Source organism: Psammomys obesus, unplaced genomic scaffold (assembly GCF_907164565.1).
Source record: "Psammomys obesus unplaced genomic scaffold, mPsaObe1.curated_primary_1811, whole genome shotgun sequence".
Classification (NCBI taxonomy): domain Eukaryota; kingdom Metazoa; phylum Chordata; class Mammalia; order Rodentia; family Muridae; genus Psammomys; species Psammomys obesus.
In genome coordinates, this window is record NW_026587216.1 from 38000695 (window position 1) to 38025265 (window position 24571).

Consider the following 24571-nt stretch of genomic DNA (forward strand, 5'->3'; position numbering starts at 1 on the left):
AAAGGGTGGAGACCACATAAAGATGAGGCAGACTCTGACCATCTACAGTCAGATACTCAGCCTGCTGCTAACGCTTGTCTCACGCTATTACCTAGCATTCTGTAGCTTTTTTTTTTTTTCAGGCTAATAGGGATTGCTTATTAGCATGAAATACAAAGGCACTAATAATAAAATTTTCAAAAAAAAGTAGTAAGTTTCAAATCTATTCCAGCAATCAAAGAGAATCGGCCAATTTATCGTAACTTAACGTTTTGGTTATTGCCTCATTTCCTCCTTTTTTATCATCTTTATCATTGCACAACCAATGTAACAAACATTTTTTTTTAATTTTATTTTTCTTTTTAGTTACATTTTGTTAACTCTGTGTCCCAGCTGTATCCTGCTCCCTCATTCCCTCCCCAACCCCGCACTCCCTCCCTGGTCTCCTCCCTGCCCCTTTCCAAGTCTACTGATAGGGGAGGACCTCCTCCCCTTTCATTTGACCCTGTTTTATCAGGTATCTTCAGGGCTGGCTGCAAAGTCCTCCTCTGTGGCCTAACAGACTGCTCCTCCCCTGGGGGGGGGGGGGTCAAACAGCCTGCCCTTGAGATCATAGGATGTCTGTATTGGGTAGTTTCAGGCACTATCGAAGCACTTCTTATATAATGTAAATATTTTAATGTAATGTAAATATTTAATGTAAATATTTTAGTGAGAATGTCCAGGACACTATGAGGGGAAAGGAATCTCAGATAGTGTGAGGACCTACTCTCTGAGAAACAACCAAAGGTGTAATCAATACAGCTCTCTCTGATGCTTTATTCCCCCATGTAGTACATTGCTCACAGCCTGCTGACTTTGGCCTAATACCACACATATCTGGCTTTGAAGCACCTCCCAATACCTGTCAAACTAACAGTTTACTCCCATTTCCTAGGGAGCCACAATAAGAGGTACCCCTGCCTGTGAGTCATCATATTTTATTCAGGACGCGGGGGAAAGACTACTTTAGACTATTGTTTCTGAGGCTAATGGCAGGAAGAAGAGGACACACATGTAAATGAAGTCAGGTTTCTGTATACTTTACTAGAAGAGAGACCATTCTGCAGGATGGGAAGTCCGACGTGGCTGATTGTAATAGGCACTAGAAATGGCCTTTGGAATGTTATACAGAGTTGCTGGTTCTGCCTCTATGCATTCTCCCTAGTCCACCATGATGTGACAACAGTGCCATGTACTTCTGCAGCCGTGATAGAGCCATTACAAGCTCAACATTGTCCTCTCTGCCATGGTAGACCCTAACACTGTGAAACAATGAGCCAATCCCTGTTTTGTCTCTGTCATACATTATAGTCATAGCCATGAAAGTAACTGAAACAGGACCGAAGCCACAATTTGTGATATGAGGAACAAGAGGGTCAGAGAGCACATAGGCTCAGCCACTGATGATTTGGACCTTGGGTGATTTTCTTGGTTCCTTATTGCTTAAACTTCTTTATTTGTAAAGTAGAGGTTATATGTCATCCAAATGTTGCCAAACTATTCATTGGTGTTCATGAGAGAATTAAAGGGCATCCGTGTGAAATGACCTTCCTTAGACTGTGTAGCACGTGACTGACACCATGAAATTGCTAACCATTAGCAAGCCATTATCAGGGCTATGGATGTTGGTGCCAGGTGTAACGACAGTCACCACCAAGAAAGTAAACAGTATGTGCCTCAGATGAATGATGGGAATGTAGAAGTATTAGACAAGGACAGTGTTTACAAAATAAGACAAGATGGTGTCCAGGTAGAGGATAATGTTCAATGCTGGCTTGATAGTTTGCACGAGACTGAGTGCCATGTTTGTGTGAGATTTTGCCTCAGATGAAAAATTTAGTAAATATAAGGCTTTAAAAAATTGGTTCCTGTCTTTTCTGAGACTGACATTCAACCAAGGACCATGTATGGATATAACCTAGAACCTCTGCTCAGATGTAGCCTGTGATAGCTTAGTAACCAATTTGTTTCCCAAAGTGAGGGGAACAAGGACTATTTCTAACAGGAATTCAATGACTGGCTCTTTGGCCTCCCCACCCCGCGAGGGAGGAGCAGTCCTGTTAGGCCACAGAGGAGGGCTTTGCAGCCAGTCCTGAAAATACCTGATAAAACAGGATCAGATGAATGGGGAGGAGGTCCCCCCTATTAGTGGACTTGGCAAGGGGCACGGTGGAGATGAGGGAGGGAGGGAAGGAGGGACTGGGAGGGAATGAGGGAGCGGGACACGGCTGGGATTCAGAGTTAATAAAATGTAACTGATAAGAAAAAAATAAAATTCAAAAAAAAAATTGGTTCCTTGTTACCTTCATTTGAGCAGTGCGGGGGTCATCTTAGGGGATCTCAGTAAAAGACTTCCAAGATCACAGTGGCCTGCAGTCATGCCTGTGAGAGAGAATCCTGATTAATGATTAATGGGTAATGGGTGATATCTCACACTGCTGTCAAGGGACCATCTCTAGGCAGTTAGATCTCAGCTATATAAGAAGGCTAGCTAAGCATGAACCAGCGAGCTAGCCAGAGGGTGAGCCAGTCGGTAGAGTTTCTCTATAGTTCTTGCTTGAGATCCAGCTGTGCCTTCCCTCAGTGGTAGTCTATGATCTGGAAGTATAAGCCAAAGAAACATTTTGCTCTCCAAGTAGGTTTTGGTGCTAGCATTTGATTACAGAACAGAAAAGTAAGCAGTCTGAAGTTAGGTCTGAAGTAAGGTCACCATGCCTAACCATCTGAACCCATGCCACATAACTGTGTTACAGCATTCTTATTGTACCATGGGGGCGCACTATTTCTAATCTTGTAATGCAATGAAGCAAGCTGTGGAACATAAGTATAAAGCCATTTTTTGAAAAGAATTATTCAATAACTGAAAATAAATTGCCTTTTAAAGTCATTTTAATAAGCGATTTGGGTTATGAAATCTCAGGGTAGCTCACCTGCCCCTAGAGGCATTGGAGGTGTGGCTGCTGCATCTCACGTTACATCAGTAGTGGCAAGAAAAATGGCTATGTCTATGCTCAGTGTTCTGTCCTATCAACATCTGAATGATTAGTAGCCTAACAGTCCTTGAAAAAAGCGAGCCTGAGACAACCAACAGGAAGGCCCAGACGGGCGCCCCGATGGGCATAAACCAGAGACTAGAACCTATCTGGGACCAGGGCCCCAGCAGGAGATAGTGTGAGACCTGTGGCCCTTGCAAGGAGCTCACCAGGGTGGGCCAGGCAAGAAGCAAGCAAAAGACAGCTTCCAGACAAGTTCCATGGGGTACAGACAGGGAGCTAGCATGGGATGACCACTAGTCTGGTACTGCACAGGTTGCAGAGGGGCAGGGGTGGAGCATGATGGCAGACCATGCCCGCGATGACCCTGGCCCAGACCATGATGCATGAGTGGGGAATGGCACTCCTGAGACCACTCCCGAAACAACCCGGACACCTGGAGACCTCAGGCACCAGTAAAAGGAGCAAGTGAGTGTGGAGAAATGGAAGAGAAAAAGAAACAGAAGGAGATGGGCACAAAGAAGAGAGGCAGAACTGGAGACTCGAGGGTAGTGAGGAACAACCAGACACCTCTCAGGCCCAGATGAAGGGCTTTGATTTCGTCCATTCCAATAGCTACCCCATCATTTAACTGCTGGAGTGCATGAACAAGTTTGTCCTTCAAAGCCAAAACTACAGGCTCTCCATGGCACAGAGCAACAACAGCATTTCAGGAGTCCCAGTGAGTATTGATACAATAGCATAAGCCAGAACCCTCCTACCAGACCAAAGACTCATTGCAATGAACATTTGTAAGCAAAGAAGTGTGGACAAAGGGTGTACTGTGGGACACACTGTGGCACACTAGAGCTTTCACAATGACTTTTTTTTTCTCTGTTGGGGGGGTAAGGTTGCAAGAATGGAGCATGCTTGCAAGGGGAGGGGTGGATTAGTGGGATTGGGGTGGTACATGATGAGAATTCACAAAGAACCAATAAAAGTTACAAGAAAAGGATGTAGCTCAGTTTGCTCTATTTGCTTAACATGCAACAGCACCTAATATGGCCACAGTAACATATGTCTATAGTCTTAGCACTCAAGATGGGATGCAGAAGAGCATCAGTTATTTGCTTTGTAGGAGCTTATCAGTTTCATGAGGTCCCATTTATTGATTGTTGATCTTAAAGCCTGTGCTGTTGAAGTTCTGTTCAGGAAGTTTTCTCCTGTGCCAATGAGTTCAAGGCTCTTCCCCACTTAATCTTCTAGATTTAGTGTGTCTGGTTTTAATATTGAAGTCTTTGATACACTTGGACTTTAGTTTGTACAGGGTGATGAATATGGATATATTTTCATTTTTCTACATGTAGACATCCAGTTAGAACAGCACCATTTATTGAAGATGTTGTCTTTTTTCCATTGTATGGTTTTGGCGACTTTGTCAAAAATCAGGTGTCCATAAGTGTGTGTGTTTATTTCAGGGTCTTCTACTCAATTCCATTGATCCATCAACTGGTTTCTATGCTAGTTTCATGCAGTTTTTATTACTCTTGCTCTATAGTACAGCTTGAGATAAGGAGTGGAGTTGCATCGAGAAGATCTTTTTATTAGAGCGAATTGTTTTAGCAATTCTGAGTTTTTTGTTATTTCATATGAAGTTGAGAATTTTTCTTTTAAGGTCTGTAAAGAATTGTGTTGGTAATTTGATGGGAATTGTATTGAATCTGTAGATTGCTTTTGGTAAGATGGCAATTTTTACTATGTTAATCATGCTAAGCCATGAACCTGGGAGATCCTTCCATCTTCTGATATCTTCTTTTATTTCTTTCTTTGGAGACTGAAAAAATTTTTTATTCAAGTCTTTGACTTGCTTGGTTAGAGTCACACCAAGGTACTTTATGTCCTCTGTGGCTATTGTGAAGGCTGAAATCAATAAATTAGAAACAAATAAAAAAAAATTCAAAGAATCAGTGAAACCAAGAGCTGGTTCTTCAATAAAATCAACAAGATAGACAAACCCTCAGCCAAATTAACTAAAAGGCAGAGATATACTATCCAAATCAACAAAATCAGAAATGAAATGGGGGACATAATAACAGACACTGAGGAAATCCAAACAATCATTAGGTCTTACTTCAAAACCCTATATGCCACAAAATTAAAAAATCTAAATGAAATGGACAATTATCTTGATCGATTCCACTTATGATAGCTGAATCAAGACCAGGTAAATCAATTAAATAGTCTTATATCCCCTAAGGATATAGAAGCTGTCATCAAACTCTCCCATCTAAAAAAAAGCCCAGGGCAAGATGGTTTCAGTGCAGAATTCTACCAGACCTTCAGAGAAGAGCTGACACCAATACTCTTCAAACTATTCCACAAAATAGAAATAGAAAGAACACTACCAAACTCATTCTACGAAGCCACAGTCACCTTGGTACCTAAACCTCAAAGACCCAATAAAGAAAGAGACTCTCAGGCCAATCTCCCTTATGAACACTGATGCAAAAATATTCAACAAAATACTTGCAAACCAAATACAAGAACACATCAAAGATATCATCCAATATGACCAAGTAGGCTTCATTCCAGTTATGAAGAGGAGGTTCAATATTTGGAAAGTCATCAATGTGATCCACCATATAAACAAACTGAAAGGAAAAACACATGATAATCTCTGAATGCTGAAAAAGCATTTGACTAAATCCAATACCTATTCATGTTAAAATCTTGGGGAGATCATGGATACAGGGCACTTACCTAAATATAGCACAGGCAATATACAGCAAGCCTATAGCCAACATCAAACTAAACAGAGAGAAAGTTAAATCAATCCCACTGAAATCAGGGACAAGGCAAGGCTTCCCACTCTCTCCAAATCTCTCCAACATAGTGCTGGAAGTCCTTGCTAGAGCAATGAGACAATTAAAGGAGATCAAGGGGATTCAGATTGAAAAGGAAAAATTCCAAGTATTACTATTTGCAGATGATATAATAGTATACATGAGTGACCCCAAAAATTCTACCAGGGAACTCCTACAGCTGACAAACATCTTCTAGCAAAGTGGCTGCATAAGAAATTAAATTCTGAAAGCCTCTGCAGTATAGACTGTCAAAGCAGATGCTGAGCCTGATGGCCAACTGATGGGCAGAGTGAACGGAATTTTATGTAAGAAGTGGGAAATAGTAAGAGCTAGAGGAGAGGGGAACTCCACAAGGAGAGCAGCAGAACAAGATAATTTGAACACAGGGAACTTCCCAGAGACTCATACTCCAACCAAGGACTATTCATGGAGATAACCTAGAACCCCTGCACAGATGTAGCCCATGGCAGTTCAGTGTCCAAGTGGGTTCCATAGTAATGGGAAGAGGGACTGCCTCTGACATAATCTGATTGGCCTGCTCTTTGATCACCTCCCCCTGAGGGGGGAGCAGCCTTACCAGGCCACAGTAGAGGACAATGCAGCCACTTTTGATGAGAACTGATAGACTAAGATCAGAAAGGAAAGGAGAACCTCCCCTATCAGTGGATTTGGGGAGGGGCCTGCATGCAGAAAGGGGAGGGAAGGTGGGATCGGGAGGGGAGGAGGGAGGGACTTATGGGGGGATACAAAATGAATAAAGTGTAATTAATAAAAAAATTTTAAAAAAATCAATAGCCTTACTGTATACAAAAGACAAAAGGGCTGAGAAAGAAATTACATCCATTTTAAGTTCTCCATAGAAACATTCATGTTTTGAATCTGGATTTTCTTTGGAAGGTGAAAATATTCAGTGGGTCATGGCTTCACGTTATTCTGCACTTGTAACTATGGGTAACAATGAATTTTAGCAATTCCACTATCATATTTCACAGATAAAAATTTGAGCCTCATTGTGGCACACACCTTAATCCCAGCACTCTGGGAGGCAGAGGCAGGTGGATCTCTGTGAGTTCTAGGCCAGCCTAGTCTACAAAGAGAGTCCAGGACAGCCAAGTATACACAGAGTAACCCTGCCTCAGAAACAAACAAACAAAAAGCTTCACTGGTGTATAGCTACAATATTATTTGTTTCATACTAAACAATACCATCTTGATTGTTCCTAACTGAGTATCTAATGTGTGTTTAAATCAATGAACTAGATTTTGGTAAAATCTCGCCAGAAAATTTTTGCTTTTATTCTATATCAAGTTTTTACTAAGGATGTTTTTCATTACCTTCAAAAATATGTGTCTGTGGGGTCAGTAGGTAAATATTTTAGGGAGTTTTAAAAATCATCTAGTACCTTTTTATTGTTTGTTGGTTGAACATAAATTTCATTTTCAATGATCCCACATTCAGTTAGAATTATACAAAAATAAGGGAAAATCAATTATTATGAGAGCAATTGATGGCATAACTTTTGTTGACAATGATAAGAAACATTGGGGGAAAAAAACATGTTTCTAGTTTCCTAGATTGAAAATTATGGGTAATATGTAATGAGGATAGCTCCACATAGATTTATTTAAGTCTAAAAGACATTGAGGATTTAAATGGTGTTCAGCTGATGCCTAGGGAAAAGGCCAGCAAATTTTTAATCATTAAATGAGGATTTGCAGATATTTACAAAATAAGTGCCTTGAGCAATGATGAATCATTCTTTACATTGCTTTGTAAGTAAAAGTCTTCAAATAAACCCGTAAAGATAAATTTTAAATCTTAGTGTATTCATATGGATACAAGTCTTCCGAAGTAATGTTTTAAACAAAATGTTATATTGCTTTACAATTTACCAGTTGCACATTTCATCAGGCTGTTTTATGACCTTGTAGCAAGAAATCATAGATGCTGGCTGGAATTCACATTTGAAAGAAGATTTTAAGCTCCAGTCATCATTTTATTCTACAGAAGTTAAATTAAGGCAGATGCTTCAGCATCAAACACCAATCAACATGAGTCTGGTATCTTCTAACACCATTAATGTGGTCAGAGACCCCAGAGGACAAGCCTGAAAATTAAAAAAAAAAAATGTTTTCCTTGCCATTTCCTATTTTTCTAATACAAGACTACCAATAAGATTTAATACATCATGTTAGTTTTCAGACCAAACACTTCAACGATGCTAAAGATATAATTATAAATAAAATCAAGTCACGAAATAAGGCATAATTTTGCACTCACTGTAAAAAATAATAATAACCAATAATTCATATTCAGGACCTTTTATTAGACCAACATGTACGTATGTCCTACAAAACATGATATAGCCCCCCTATATCCTATCTTAAAGTAAAAATACCGATGTACCTAAATCTCAATCCACATTCTATATATGTTTTTAAATTATTAATAACTGCATTACTAGAAAATAGAAAAAAGTTAACTATTAAAAATAAGTTTACTTTGGGCCAAATATAAGTATTTTACTGATTTATGGTTTATAGCTACATTATTGTTTGTTCTATACTAAGCAAAAACATCTTGATTGTTCCCTATTGGGTAACGAATGTAGGTTTCAATCAATAAAGTACAAATTGGGTAAAAACTAACTGAACAATCTTTGTGTGTATATGTAATTAGAATTATATATGAAGTTTTTAATATTATAATTTTTAATCGAGCCTTACAAATCCACTGTGTATTCACAATTACATGTTGTTCTTGTTTGCATTAACCAATGCTGCAAATGTGGCAACAGCTAGCACACCGGATACTGTCAGGGCCAGCTGCTTGAATGATGGGCTTCCTGTAAGTATTGCTTTGTTTAATCCAGCATTCGCAGAGGAGACATAATCAGAAAGACCTTGAATTATGTGGGAATGTTGACACAGAATCACTTTTCAAGTTCCCCCAGCTGAGATGTTGCAGACTCAGGCTATGAGGAGATGATTTCAAAGTTTGTATTACTATGCTAACCTTAAATCATGCGAATAGGGTTTATTGTGCTAGAAAAGATGGAAGGTTATGGAGGAACACAGCCAAGCCCAGACCCCAGTACTTGATTCCTCAAAGAGCCATAATGAGCTTTGATCTTCTTACAAAAAAAAAAAAAAAAAAAAAAAAGGTTGAAGGAATAAAAAAACAGACTTTCAAAATAAGAAAGGCATGGCGGTTCTAGAATCACAGCCCCTACTTTTAGGGCTATGTAACTTAATGATAGTTTCATGAACATTCTGAGTCTCAGATTATTTTTTTGTTTTTTGTTTTGTTTTGTTTTGTTTGACTTTTTTGTTTTTTCTAGAAGAAGAACTTTCAAAATAAATTCTTGTACAAGTTTACATTCCCCTTTCTCTTCAGCATGTGTTGTCCTTTGAGTTCTTGATCTTAGCCATTCTGATAGGTGTAAGGTGAAATCTCAGGGTCGTTTTGATTTGCATTTCCCTGATAGCTAAGGGTTGAGCATTTCTTTAAGTGTTTCTCTGCCATTTGATATTCCTCTATTGAGAATTCTCTGTTTAGCTCTGCACCTCATTTTTAAATTGGATTACTTGATTTGTTGCTGTTTAACTTCTTGAGTTCTTTAGATATTCTGGATATTAGCTCTCTGTCAAATATAGGGTTGGTGAAGATCCTATCCCAATCTGTAGGCAGTCGTTTTGTTCTGACGACAGTGTCCTTTTCTTTACAGAAACTTTTCAGTTTCATGAGGTCCCATTTATTGATTGTTGATCTTAGAGCCTGTGCTGTTGAAAAATCTGGGCACAGGAATCTTTTCTGAGACTGATACTCCAACCATGGACAATTCATAGCGATAACCTAGAATCCCTGCATAGATTAAGACCATGGCAGCTCAGTCTCCAAGTGGGTTCCCTAATAGGAACAGGGACATGAACTCTGTGGCTGGCTCTTTGATCACCTACCCCTGAGGAGGGTGCAACCTTACCAGGCCACAGAGGAAGACAATGCAGCCACTCCTGATGAGACCTGATAGACTAGGATCAGATGGAAGGGGAGGAGGACCTCCATTATCAGTGGACTGGGGGAGGAGCATGGCTGGAGAAGAGGGAGAGAGGGTAGGATCGTGATGGGATTAGGGAGGTGACTACAGTTGGGATACAAAGTGAATAAACTGTAATTAATAAATAAAATAAAATAAACACTTAACTTGTCTATGTGCTTACTTGCTTAATTTTTGAGATAAAGTGTCTTAGTATATATTCCAAGCTGGCCTCAGAGTCACAATCTCACTTATTCAATCATGCCCAGCTCTAAAATAAACTTTTCCAAGGTTAGTAGTATAAATTGAATTATGTCAAGTTTATACGTTATTTTTAAAATTCAGTAGCTGTTGAGTGTTATGCTATTGTTCTCTGGGAAAATTTGTGCTTTAGGCTAATAATCTTAGAACAGAATTTGAACTCAGACATTAATGTAGAATCCATATACTAGCTCTTCAGGTACATATTCATATGTACACAAAAAGCACTAGTATCCATATAACTACAGATGGAATTTTATTATTGTCTTAAATGTTTACAAGCAATCAGAGACTAACATGGGCATAATTAAATACAGCTGGGCGAGGAGCTCAGGAGGGATCGAGCTCAAGTAATGATCCACATGCCTCATCCCTTCTGTCTCTGAGGTAATGTGTGTAGAGCTGACATTTTTGAGGTTCTTTTAAGGGTAATCGTAACTTCTCTGATGAAGATGTCAATCGTGTGCTCAGATGACAGTCTTGCCCAGCACATCTATCTTGTTGCTCATTAATAAGAAATCAACAAATTTGTACTATAGAATGTGTATGTGTATACACATAAAGTTTAAATGAAATTACTCCATTTGGCACAATAATGCTCCTTCTAAGACCCATAAACTATATGGCAAAATCCCCAGTGTCAGTCATGGGAAATTCTGTTTTTACTGGATGTGTAGTGGAGTCAAGGCAACTGCAAAAACAGCATGCTGGTGCTATTACCCTTGGTCCCCTTCCAGAACTGTAGGTAAGTTCTTATTGAATGCATTTCTGATTAAAAAAAAATGGGGTAGTATTCCATTGTATAAATGTACCACAATTTCGGTATCCATTCCTCTGTTGAGGGATATCTGGGTTGTTTCCAGATTCTGGCTATTATGAATAGAGCTGCTACAAACATGGTTGAGCCAATGTCCTTGTTGTATAGTTGAGCATATTTCAGATATATGTCTAGAAGTGGTATAGCTGGATCTTTTTAATTTTAATTTTTATATTAATTACAGTGAATTCACTTTGAATCCCAGCTGTAGACACCTCTCTCTTTCCCTCCCAATATCAACCTCCCTCACTCATCTCCTCCCATGCCCCTCTTCAAGTCCACTGATAGGTGAGGTCCTCCTCCCCTTCCATATGACCCTAGCCTTTCAAGTCTCATCAGGACTGGCTGCATTGTCTTCCTCTGTGGCTTGGTAAATCTTTTTCCCCCTCTGGGGGGGTGATCAAAGAGCCAGCTATTGATCTTATGTCAAAGACAGTCCCTGTTCCCCTTACTAGGAAACACACATGGGTACTGAGCTGCCATGGGCTACATCGGTACAGGGGTTCAAGGTTATCTCCATCATGGTCTTTGGTTGGAGTATCAGTCTGTCTTAGAAAAGACCCATGGGCACAGATTTCTGGGTTCTGTTGCTCTCCTTGTGGAGCTACTGTCCTCTCTAGGTCTTTCTATCTCCTCCTACTTTCATAAGATTTCCTGCATTCTGCCCAGAGTTTGGCTATGAGCCTCATATAGCTGGATCTTGAGGTAGTACTGTTTCTAACTGTCTGAGAAGGTGCCAAATTGATTTCCAAAGAGATTGTATAAGTTTGCATTCCCACCAGCAATGGAGGAGGGTTCCCCTTTCTCCACATCCTCTCCAGCATGTTTTGCCACTTGAGATTTTGATCTTATCCCTTTTGATGCGTGTGAGGTGAAATCTCAGAATCGTTTTGATTTGCATCTCCCTGATGACTAAGGATGTTGAACATTTCTTTAAGTTTTTCTCTGCCATTCGATATTCTTCTATTGAGAATTCTCTGTTTAGCTCTGTACCCCATTTTTTTAAACAAGGAAATCATGAAATTTTCAGGCAAATGGTGGGAACTAGAAAAGACCATCTTGAGTGAGGCAATCCAGAAACAGAAAGACACACATGGTATGTACTCACTTATAAGTGGTTATTAGACATATAACACTGGTTAAACATACTAAAATCTATACCGCTAAAGAAGCTAAACAACAAGGAAGACCCTAGGGAAGATGCTCAATCCTCATTCAGAAGGGCAAAAGTGATAGACATCAGAAGTAGGAGAAGACAGGAACAGGACAGGAGCCTACCACAGAAGGCCTCTGAAAGACTCTACTGATTGAGGTATCAAAGCAGAGGCTGAGAATTATAGCCAAACTTTGGACAGAATACATGGATTTTATGAAAGAAGGGGAGATAGAAAGACCTGGAGGGGACAGGAGCTCCAAAAGGAGACAAACAGAGACAAAACAAAAAACAAAAAGACAAAAAAAAGAACACCAACAACAAAAAGTGGGTCCTGGGGACCCTGCAGAGGCTGGTACCCCAACCAAGGACCATGCATGGAGAGTACCTAAAACCCCTGCTCAGATGTAGCTCATAGACTCAGTCTCCAAGTGGGGTCCCTAGTAAGGGGAACAGAGGCTGTCTTGAAATTAACTTAGTGGCTGGCTCTATTATCACCTCCCTCTGGGGGTGCAGCCTGGCCAAGCCACAGAGGAAGACAATGCAGCCAGCCTTGATAAGACCTGATGGACTATGCTAGGGTCAGTTAGAAGGGGAAGAAGACTTCCTTTCTCTATCAGTGGACAAACAGAGGGACACAAGGGAAGAAGAAGGAGGGATGCTGGGTTTGGGAGGAGATGAATGAGGGCACCACACTCTTTTTCTGGGATGCAAAGTGAATAAATTGTAATAAATAATAATTAAACTAATTTTTTTAAAATAATGGGGAATAAAGATGGATCTAACCCAAAAGTTTCCTCCTTGAGGACTAGCTTTTATAGTACCATGAGATACTGTGCAAGTGTCCGGGGGAGGTAAACATACATACATACCTGAGTGTAATGCCTACAAAACATAGCAATGACCATAGCAGCAAGACATTACCAAATGTCTAACAGTGGACCTTACATCTCGGCAGTACCAATAGCTGTCTAATTGGACATAAGGCCTGCTCAGTAGGAATCCATCCTGGTTTTGTAAACCTAGCCAACTGCTCATGGCTGGTTAAGCCATGGACTCTAGAAGAGAACCTACTACTGTCAATTTCCTACTAGGGTATAATCTCTTAATTTATTCTTAATACTTATATGAACAGATAAATGGAGCCCTCACCCTCAGGTTTGCAAAACATGGAGATCATTAAAGAAACCCACAACTGTTCAAAATGAAGAGAACAATTGACCATGGGGTACCCATCCACAAATGATACAGCAAAACACTTAAGGCTCAGGGAATATGGCAGTAGACAGGGTAGAAAGACTATAATAAACAGAGGAATATAAACTCAACTAAGAGATTGTATTTTCAATATATGACAGGGAAACTAGACTCATAAGCTCTCAACAATATGCTCTCTAAATTGATCTGTTTAATTATCATACTAGTTGGCAAGCCAAAGAGGATGGCAGAAAATTCATGGTGCCCCACCCCTAGATGAAAGACTACAGACAATTAATGACCACTGAAAAGGGAAGAATAAGTTTTTCATCTCCTTAGTTGTCAAATACCAATTCATCTGCCCTGGAAACATATACATACCATTAACAATAAACAAAATCATAAGACTGTACTTATACATTTCTCTGCATGTACCTATGTAACAATAATTTAAAAAGAAAAGAGGGCCATGAATTTGAGAAGGACATGGGAAGAGACATGGAAGAGGCTGGAGGGAGAAAGGAGGGGGAAAATGACATAACTACAGCAAAATTTAAAAAAAATGAAAAATACTTAAAGCAAGGAGCTTTTGTTACCCCAAGGTAATAGTGCCACTGCAGGACATTGGGATAGCTTGCTGGGTTGATTGTTTGTGCCTTTCATAGGTTTCACACCTAGGGAGAACCACTGATTCTTTTCACCCTTAACAGACTGCACAGTACCTTCCCATACTGTTAAAGCTTGTCCTCAAGAATGAGACACTTCCACCCTAATCTCTCCAAATTCTGGGTCTAAAGTGTGTGGTGTCTTCAGCAACAGCGTCTTACATTTCATATCTTAGGAGGCAACAGAGGGCAATACAAATAGTTAACACTATTTTTGCAGTCTTGAACTCTCTTGACCAACAGTGGGAAAGGAGGTTTCTCATGACTAGCACTGGAGTTTTTGTTAGATAGTCTATGGCTTTTAAGGGGGGCATTATCACATTTTTGTGTTGTAGGTAATTTGTGTGGGTGTTCATATATATTATTTGTATTTTGAAACAAACCTATGGAATATTTTTATGGCTTTTCAAAACATCTTTAGTATTACTGATCCCTCCCTTCCTCTTCTTCTATATTGCTTTTCCTTCCATGCTACAGATATAGTTCCCTTTTCCCATTTTCCCCTTTTTCCCTTCATAGCACCTATGTCCTTGGAGTTAATCAACACTAGTCTTGTTGGATTTAAGGCCGGCTCATTTGGAGGGAATTTGTGCCTGATAATAAAAATGTACACAACTTCTCATGGATGGAGCTGCCATAGTCCCTAGAAGAGGACCCACTTACTGCCATTTCCAAAAACAAATACAATATCTGCTTTCTACACACTTATCTGCTCTCACTCCTTATCAATGGAGCCTCTTTTTGCAACAGGGGATGCTGCCACAGAGATCTACAACTGGTTAAAATACAGAGGTATTAGCTCTAAAAAGGCTCATAGAGCATCATGAAAGAGGACCAGGATGCCTGCTGCTAGATATGACTCTTTCTAGACAGGGCAGAGAAACTTTTTTTTTGTCTCCAAGGTTTTTTTTATTATTAATTACACTTTATTCATTTTGTATCCCCCCATAAGTCCCTCCCTCCTCCCCTCCCGATCCCACCCTACCTCCCCTTTCTTCATGGGTGCTCCTCCCCACATCCACTGATAGGGGAGGTCCTCCTCTCCTTCCTTCTGATATTAGTCTATCAGATCACATCAGGAATGGCTGCATTGTCTTCTTCTGTGGCCTGGTAAGGCTGCTCTCCCCTCAGGGGGAGGTGATCAAAGAGCAGGCCAATCAGATTATGTCAGAGGCAGTCCCTCTTCCCATCACTATGTAAGCCACTTGGACACTGAACTGCGATGGGCTACATGTGCAGGGGTTCTAGGTTATCTCCATGAATAGTCCTTGGTTGGAATATGAGTCTTTGGGAAGTTCCCTGTGTTTAAATTTTCTTGTTCTGTTGCTCTTCTTGTGAAGTTCCTGTCCTCTCCAGCTCTTGCTATTTCCCACTTCTTACATAAAATTCCATTCACTCTGCCTGCCAGTTGGTCATCAGGCTCAGCATCTGTTTTGATAGTCTGCAGGGCAGAGGCTTTCAGAGGCCCTCTGTGGCAGGTTCCTAGGTTGTTTCCTGTTTTCTTCTTCTGGCTTTCAGGGGCCCTCTATAGCAGGTTCCTAGGTTGTTTCCTGTTTTCTTCTTCTTCTGATGTCCATCCTCTTTGCCTTTTAGGATGGGGATTGAGCATTTTAGTTAGGGTCCTCTCTTTTGCTTAGTTTGTTTAGATGTACTGCTTTTAGTGGGTTTATCCTATGTTGTATATTTATATGAGTGAGTATATACCGTGTGTGTCTTTTTGCTTCTGGGACAACTCACTCAGGATGATCCTTTCCAGGTCCCACCATTTACCTGCAAATTTCATGATTTCCTTATTTTTCATTGCTGAGTAATACTCCATTGTATAGATGTACCACAATTTCTGCATCCATTCTTCAGTTGAGGGGCATCTGGGCTGTTTCTAGCTTCTGGCTATTACAAATAAAGCTGCTACAAACATGGTTGAGCAAATGTCCTTTTTGTGTACTTGAGCCTCTTTTGGATATATACCTAGGAGTGGTATGGCTGGATCTTGAGGAAGCGCTATTCCTAGTTGTCTGAGAAAGCGCCAGATTGATTTCCAGAGTGGTAGTACAAGTTTACATTCCCACCAGCTTCTCCACAACCTCTCCAGCATGTGTTGTCACTTGAGTTTTTCATCTTGGCCATTCTGATGGGTGTAAGGTGAAATCTCAGGGTTGTTTTGATTTGCATTTCCCTAATGGCTAATGAGGTTTAGGGAAACAACACCCTTCACAATAGCCACAAATGACATAAAGTACCTTGGTATAACCCTAACCAAGCAAGTCAAAGACTTTTATGAAAAAAATTTCAAGTCTCTGAAGAAAGAATTAGAAGAAGATATGAGAAAATGGAAAGATCTCCCATGCTCATGGCTTGGCAGGATTAACATAGTAAAAATGGCCATCTTACCAAAAGCAATCTACAGATTTAATGCAATTCCCATCAAATTGCCAACACAATTCTTTACAGACCTGGAAAGAAAAATTCTCAACTTTGTATGGAATAACAAGAAACCCAGAATTGCTAAAACAATCCTCTACAATAAAAGATCTTCTGGAGGTATCTCCATCCCTGATCTCAAGCTGTACTATAGAGTAACAGTTATAAAAACTGCATGGTACTGGCATAGAAACAGAATGGTGGATCAATGGAACCGAACAGAAGACCCAGAAATAAACCCACACACTTATGGGCACCTGATTTTTGACAAAGATGCCAAAACCATACAATGGAAAAAAGATAGCATCTTCAACAAATGGTGCTGGTCTAACTGGATGTCTACATGTAGAAAAATGCAAATAGATCCATACTTATCACCCAGCACAAAACTGAAGTCCAAGTGGATCAAAGACCTCAACATAAAACCAGACACATTAAATCGGCTAGAAAAAAAAGTGGGGAATACCCTAGAACTCATTGGTACAGGAGAAAACTTACTGAACAGAACACCAACAGCACAGGCTCTGAGAGCAACAATCAATAAATGGGACCTCCTGAAACTGAAAAGCTTCTGTAAAGCAAAGGATACTATCATCAAAACAAAGCGACTGCCTACAGATTGGGAAAGAATCTTCACCAACCCTTTATTTGACAGAGGACTCATATCCAGTATATATAAAGAACTAAAGAAGCTGAAAAGCAGCAAACCAAGTAATCCACTTAAAAAAAACGAGGAACAGAGAAACTTTATCCATGACTCCTCAACAATGTTGTCACCTGAACAAGACTTGCATAATAACAACACCTGTTGACATGCCCACACTGATCACACTGATAGGGGAAATTTTACAAGATTCCAATTCTAGATGAAGAGCTATAACACATCAATGGCTGCTTAGAGAAGCAAAATCAGGTTTGTTCACGTTTTTTGGTATTTTTTGTTTGTTTGTTTGTTTTGTTTTTTGTCCTGAAATGACTGCCTAGTAGGCTACCTAATTCCATGTGGTCAGCCCTAAACAATGTATACAAATACAACATTAAATGGAAACAGCAAACTATATATTGATTTGTGTGTAAATAATAATTAGAAAGGAGGCTATGAACTTATAAGGGGGCATGGAATGAGTTGGAGAGGGAAAAGGGAGACATAAAAACTATATAACTATAGTATTGACATATTCCCTTGCTCTCTAATCTTGTTATTTACAATCTGGGATTATTTTTTATTGTACTCATTTTGTTTTATGACAGGATTTCAAAGGCTGATAATGATCTCATTACCCAGCATCTTGGGTGCATAAGTTATAGGTGTGTACCACCATTCCCAGCTTTACCTCAGCTTATTAATCTTGCAGTAAAGAAAATCAGCCTCTATAGGTCATATTTGCCAGTTACTTCTGCATGCATAGCTCTCACTCAGTGAGAGATACAGTAGATACATTACACCCAAAGATGGAAAGAAGAAAGAAAAAGCCGAGAGATCCTGGTCCTCCTGAAGAAAATATGACCTCCCTGTGGTGGCAGTGGAACCATTATTTGCTTTGTTTCATCATCTGTTCTCTTAATTCTTACCCCCTTCACACACCGCAGTCACTTACAGTATTAAAAACCTTCCTACACAGTGTAAATAAAGAATTCAACTGTATGAAGTTCAAAGGCATATACTCATATTGAAAAAAAAAAAAACCTCATCACTAGAAAAAATATCAATAAACAGAAGTGTTCCAATGGGAGACTGTGACAAAATCAGCTCCTGGAAGCTGACAAAGCTCTCTCCTTTATCATGCTTGCCTACAGCAACACCTCCCTATTGACAAGCTGGGAAGCAAGACAAAATGTGTTTTGGGAAATCAGAGTTGGAATGAGAAATATTTGAGAGGGCCAAAGTCACACAACATGAGGAGAGTATGAAATTCAACCCTAACACTCCAGTTGGCAGTCGCCATCTCTGCTTTCACTGGGATCGACAGAGATACCAGGACTGAGTCTTGCATTTTGTGGCTTTTGTGAATGCTAGGTTTCCTTTTTCATTGTTCCTGTCAAAAGTTGTAGAGCCAGAGACTGGTCTTCATTTCAGAATATCCTAAATTACACCAAGTGATTTCAGCTGTGAATGGATACAATAAAGACAAGTAATGATAAATAAACTATTATATTTCTGGGTGGCTGAAGTGGTTTCAGCTGTTGGTCTAATTCCATCTATGCAGAAAACTGCTCTCAGCAAACTAAGCTAAATTCCTCAACTAGCTAGAATAAGTGAAATTTTATTGGGGTACTTATATATAGTAGTTCATTACAATTAGGTCAGAAATGTAACAAAGTAAATAGGAAGAAAAATGATTTCTTTAAAGTGTACTTTGAACTGAAAAGGAAAGAGACATTCACCAAAATTTAATTCAGTATCAACAATACTAAATATTCACAGCTTCAAAGTTTTATTGGAAAAGCTTTCTCCATTCCCTAGCATTTTAACTCTGTTAGGTAATTGTGGAATGCATGTATTATAAAAGGCTTCATTCATTTGGTTTTATCTATCTAGAAACAGCCACCACTCTGAAGGATATACATATATCAACATCAACATGATCTATGATGTCCTTTGATTTATGACATAATATTGACCCCTCATATCAACCAGAACAAATTTTGTTAGATGTGTAAACCTTAAATCATATTCTAGAAAAAAAAAAAAAACCTGTGTCAAGTCTAGAAAATCAGAGAATAGAATGAAAGCTTAGAGAAGGTTTACATATTTGTTTTGTTAATTTTTTTCGTAGACTGTGTTATGATCTGGTGATGGTGCACGCCTTTCATCCCAACACTCAGGAGAGTCCCTGTGAGTTTAAGGATAGCCTGTGCTATACAGCAGGATCCAGGACAGCCAGGGCTACACAGAGAAACCCTGTCTCAAAACAAACAAACAAACAAAACAGAAACAACATATTATTATTCTGTTTTTCCTCCTTTAATTCCTCCCAGATCCTCCCCACCCTCCCTACCTCCCTACCCACTCAAATATATGTTATTGCTCCTTCTGCTCCTTCAAAAAAAGGAAGGAAGGAAGGAAGGAAGGAAGGAAGGAAGGAAGGAAGGAAGGAAGGAAGGAAGGAAGGAAAAGAAAAGAAAAAGAAAATTTAAAGCAAACAAAAAAGAAAGAAAAGAAAAAGAAAAAGAAAATTCAAAGCAAACAAAAAAATAGACAAGAAAAATCCTAAACATGGGATCTTCTGGGCATGCAGCCTGCTTTGGAGTGTGTTTGATATATTTAGTGACACTTCATTAGAGAAAACTGATTTTTTTTTTCTTTCCCAGCAGATATCAATTGCAAGTCGTGTCTAAGTTAGGAGTGGAAAAATCCTACCACCACTCTGATGCAGGAGCATAGCAATAAAATGAACAACATTGTGCTGTGCTCATAGTCCCTGCCTTTCTCGACCCTCACCATGGAAGCTTCTTCTTTCAGTAGATGGGAATGAATACAGAGACCGCCAACTGGACCGTATGAATGGAGTGAGAGACACTGAAGCGCTCCAGCCTAAACGGGATGTCTTCAGCAAATCCCTCCCCTCCAGGATCTAATGCAGGAGAGGAAGCAGAAAGACTGTAAGATAGAGGTGGTAGATGATTGCAAGGAAACAGTGTCTTCCAGACACAACCGTACTGATGCACATAGGAACTTGGAGACTGTTAGGACAGGCACAACACCTGTACAGGTTCAAGCCATACAGGATCCCAGTGCTGAGACTGAAAAGTGGACGCCGGATCGCACATGTAACAAAGGTGAAGATTTTCATGATTCAACATTAGAAAAGAACAGCCCGTCCACTTCATTTTACAGATTATATGCCGGGAAGCAGCACAGAAAACCAAGCCATATCCTTGGTATTTGCAACCACGAGAAGTGTCCCTGGAACACAGGTCTCCCCGTCAGTCACTGTGAGGTGTTATATCATGTTATTCCCGAGAATGTCCCTTTATAACAGCCTAACTCTACTTGCTGAGCAACACCAGCGTCGGTGTTTCTATTGATGGAACAGCAGCATCCAAGCCAGCCAGCTGTTTGCTAAAATGCAAATTCTTCAGTCCACTTCCAGACCTGATCATTCAGAGCCAGAAGTTGATTGTCTACATTCTGTTTTTTAAAACATTGCCTGCAATCAGGCCTTACCCACCTTGGCTTGATATACCCCTGATCATATCTTCAAAATAAAAATAAAAATCAACTACAAAAGGGCATAGACACACAAAAGAACTGAGGAGATTAATTTAAAACCATACTTTATTTTTTAATAATAATACAATCGAGATAGTAACGCTATAGTGGAATTATTTTACATCATTTGGAACAAAAAAATGGAAAAAACACAGGTTACAAATCCTGAGAACAACTGTTTTTTAAGAATCACGTATTCTAAATGAGTCTATATAATCAATGTATTCACTTACTAGTCATGCCTAATTCTATTTATTACACTATATAGTTCAAAACAAAGCCAATGTTCATAATCACTATCTCAAAGGAATAGCACATGTTGGATTCTTTTGGAATATAAAACTGGTTCATGTCATGTCAGTATACAGAAACCTAAACTCACATCTCTACCTTGGGAGTGCAAGAGAAACAGATACCAATGATGTTTTGAAACAAGAAAGAAAATAATTTTATACCCTCTTTTATAGAATGGTGTCTAGCTAATAGCAATGTGTCAAGTACCCTTGTTTTAATTTTGCTCCGCAACTCAGATAAGTGTTGTTACTGGGAAAAAGCTGAGGGCAGATATGCAAAATGCTTTGCACCCATGCTCATAAGATGCTAATTAGAAAATCAAGAGTATAAGTGGCAAGTGTATGTGTGTCCTGAAAGGCTGCAAGGGAGGACAATAAGTAAGATTGCTATTTCTGTACGAGATTCATTAAAAGGGTCTTTAACACTGTAGAAAGAAGGACAGACAGCAGCATGGTGTGAACCCACAGAAAAGCCTGCATGGCAGAGCAAAGACTCCACAAATAATTTAGAGAAAGGGAGATTCTCTGTACCATGTGATTGACAGGCGGTCGGCACATAGGCTTGCAGTAGGGCTATCTATAATGCCTAACTGGGGATTGCATAGAGATTCCGCTAGGAGGGTAGACAGAGCAAAAACCTAGAACTACAAGTTGATGGAAGAACTTGAAGAAATAGTTTGGTCCTAGCTAATGTGTGCTTGTGTACATGTATGTGCATGTATGTAGGTGTTGAAGAGCACATGTGTTTGTATCTGTATTTGTGTATCTGTGTTAGCAAGAACCCCTTTACACTGCATCCAAACTTCATTTCAGTCCCTGATTTCCCCTCTCCAGTATCTCCCTTGAGACTATTTTATATAAACACCAATTGGGTCAATTTTGCAATCTGGGGCTCTGATTTAAAATCATAGTAAAGTTTAGTAAGTATTTACAAGTTAAAACATTTATACCAATGATTTTCATTCTACAATTTCAAAAGTAGTTTTCATACTCCTTCATGGAGAGGTGGCTATGGGAATAAGTGTTTTTAAGGAAGCTGACACTTGGTTCAGTTAAGTACTTGCCTAGCAAGGGAGGAGCCCAAGGTACAATTCCTAGAACCTAGAGAAGCAGTTAAAAGCAACACAGAATCTCTGAGGAGAGAGAACATTAAATCAAAACTATACAGTGTATCTGTTCATTTTTGAAATTGTTTGGGTTCTCCAGAGCCCAAATAGTGCAACTTAAAACTCATATGAACCCCTACAATTTATAAACGAGTGTGTAAGAACAATAAGCCAATGCCAGTCCTTGATATTCTAAATGTGTTCTAATTAAGTAATGGAATACTATGGTAATGATGAAAATGTTTTATTATAAATGACAAATTCAAATCAAGGATAAATTTAAGTCTATGAATGCAGCCCTATAGAAACTGGTAGAAAGATTAAAACTATTTGAGCTTCTGCATGAAATTGTTCCTTGTTATATTTGTTATATTTTTCATTTGTCTCAGGTCTATCCTACCTTTTATTACAAGTTCTTTTCACAAAGTGCACAGCACTTCAGAAGAGAAGATGGTCAGGAAATGAACTGAAGATACACAACCACTAGCCCATCCATCAGAAAACTAAAGAAAGTACAGCTGCAAGTCCATCAACTGGAGCTACAGGAACTCAAGGAAAATAGATTTCAAATAGGCATTTTTAGATTCTTCTACATATTACTTCAAACCGCTCTTTGGTTAGCTGAGTCAGAGATATAAATTCCCCCAAAACAATGTTGGCAAAAACAATGACCGCAGCCGAGAGGATAGTCCTGTGACATTCCGCAGGGGACAGCTGCTGCAGCTCCTTGCACAAGGAACAGGAAGTACCGAAGGTCCAGATCCACAGACAGCCCTAAGTTTGCGGCAGCACCTACAACTGAACTCCTCAGCTTTGTAAGACTGTTGCCACTTCCTTCACCAATACATATTTGTGACTAGAGCTCTGAGGAATGTGAAATGACAACTGTATTTTCCATATAAACAAAATCTCTGAAAATTGTATTTTTCCTAGTCCACTTTCTCATATGAAATATCCAGCCCTGCTGGCTCTCTCAAAATTAGTGTTGCCTGCAATCCCTACTTCACCCGTGACAAGGAATAACAAATGATCACCCCATGTTCCCATGTATTCTCTTGCTATGGCCTAAGCTCCATGAGGAAGGGTCTTCCTTTGTTTCTACATCAGTCTCTGAACATGGCAGATGAATTAATGCTGATTAGTTAAATACATTTCCATTTATTGATGAACTCTAGGCTCAAATCTAGCACCAACAAAAGAATCACTATTATCTACTAATAGCAATGTGAACTTATTTTGATTTGTGGGCTCATGTTGTTTTTATTATTATTTAAGTTAGTAAAGATCTAACTATGTAGAGCAAGCTGGCCTCAAATTCATTATCCTTCTCCTTCCTGAGGACTGAGTTGCAGGCACATGCTACCATGGCCCCCATTTTAATTATTTTATAATGTATTTGTTGATAACCCTATTGCTTTTCAGTCTCTCCTATATTACACGTATGAATATATGCTTATGTATATGCATTTTATACATGTATGTGTGCATATAACGTATATATTCCACATATACAATCTATCATGTATATGCTTAAATTCTGTAATTGCTAGCACATATACTCTGTAACACATAAAACGACATAAATTATCTTCTCTGTTAAAATTTTAAACAATGGTAATAAGACCTAAAAGGAAAATCAAAGCAGTCACTTACTTGGAATTCAGTCCTTTTTGAACTTTTAGATATAGTAATCTACATTGTGTCCAGTCTTATTAACACATGGCTAGCTGTGGCCTGAAAATATTGACTGAAAAATAAAAGAAATTATCCCCATTTCCTTTGCATGCCATTCAGCATTCCCCCAGTAAGAGGATGTTTGCTAAGTAGACACATACAGCCTAGTGTGCTAAGTAGGTATCCTATCTATCGCACCTGGCCGTTTATTCTAGGACCCTCTAGGCTGTTGAACTTGCTGGCACAGCACCACCGTTTGTGTGCTGTTGTGTGACACCACTCAATGAGATACATGAACAAACACCTGCTCACCCCAGAGAGGGAACCAATGACAGACCAATGTATGGATACCACTGAAGACCAACTTGCTGGACTAACGAGTTTTATTGAGGTTCCTTAGAGGAATATGGGTGACAGTTTACTTACAGGTGCAGAAAGGACTTACTGACAGCTGCCTCACCAAGGCCCATGTGAACATGCATGACGTCTCATGAACACTGGGAGTGTGGAGATCACTGAACTATTGGAAGATACTTCAACAGGTTGAAGAGTATTTCTTCCAGATAGCTCAACTTGTCTCGGAGTGCCTCTCAGCAGTCCTTTCTAATCGTGTAAGTTTAGGGATGGAGGAAGCTTGTGAATATGATCAGTTTCAGGGACTTCCTGAAGCTTTTGACTTGTTTACTGCATGAGTTTTAATGACTTACCCTACAGGATGGAACTTTTCACCTTTTCTTAAAAGATATTCTGTGACTTCAGATTCCCTGCAAAATCTCACAGGAGATTTCCACCTGTGAGGTGATTACTACAAAAAACAAGTTCAGGAAGCCATTACCTAGTAACTTATCTTTATAGCACACTGTCTCAGCTTCGTCTC

The 24571-nt window shown here is 39.4% G+C and overlaps 1 non-coding gene across 1 annotated transcript; it reads left to right on the plus strand.

Annotated features, from left to right (window-relative positions):
• The first annotated feature begins 2950 nt into the window (after window positions 1-2950).
• Window positions 2951-3079, plus strand: LOC129673806 (small nucleolar RNA SNORA17). Its single transcript, XR_008719735.1, has one exon. It is a non-coding gene; the product is annotated as a small nucleolar RNA SNORA17 (small nucleolar RNA).
• The last annotated feature ends 21492 nt before the right edge of the window (window positions 3080-24571 follow it).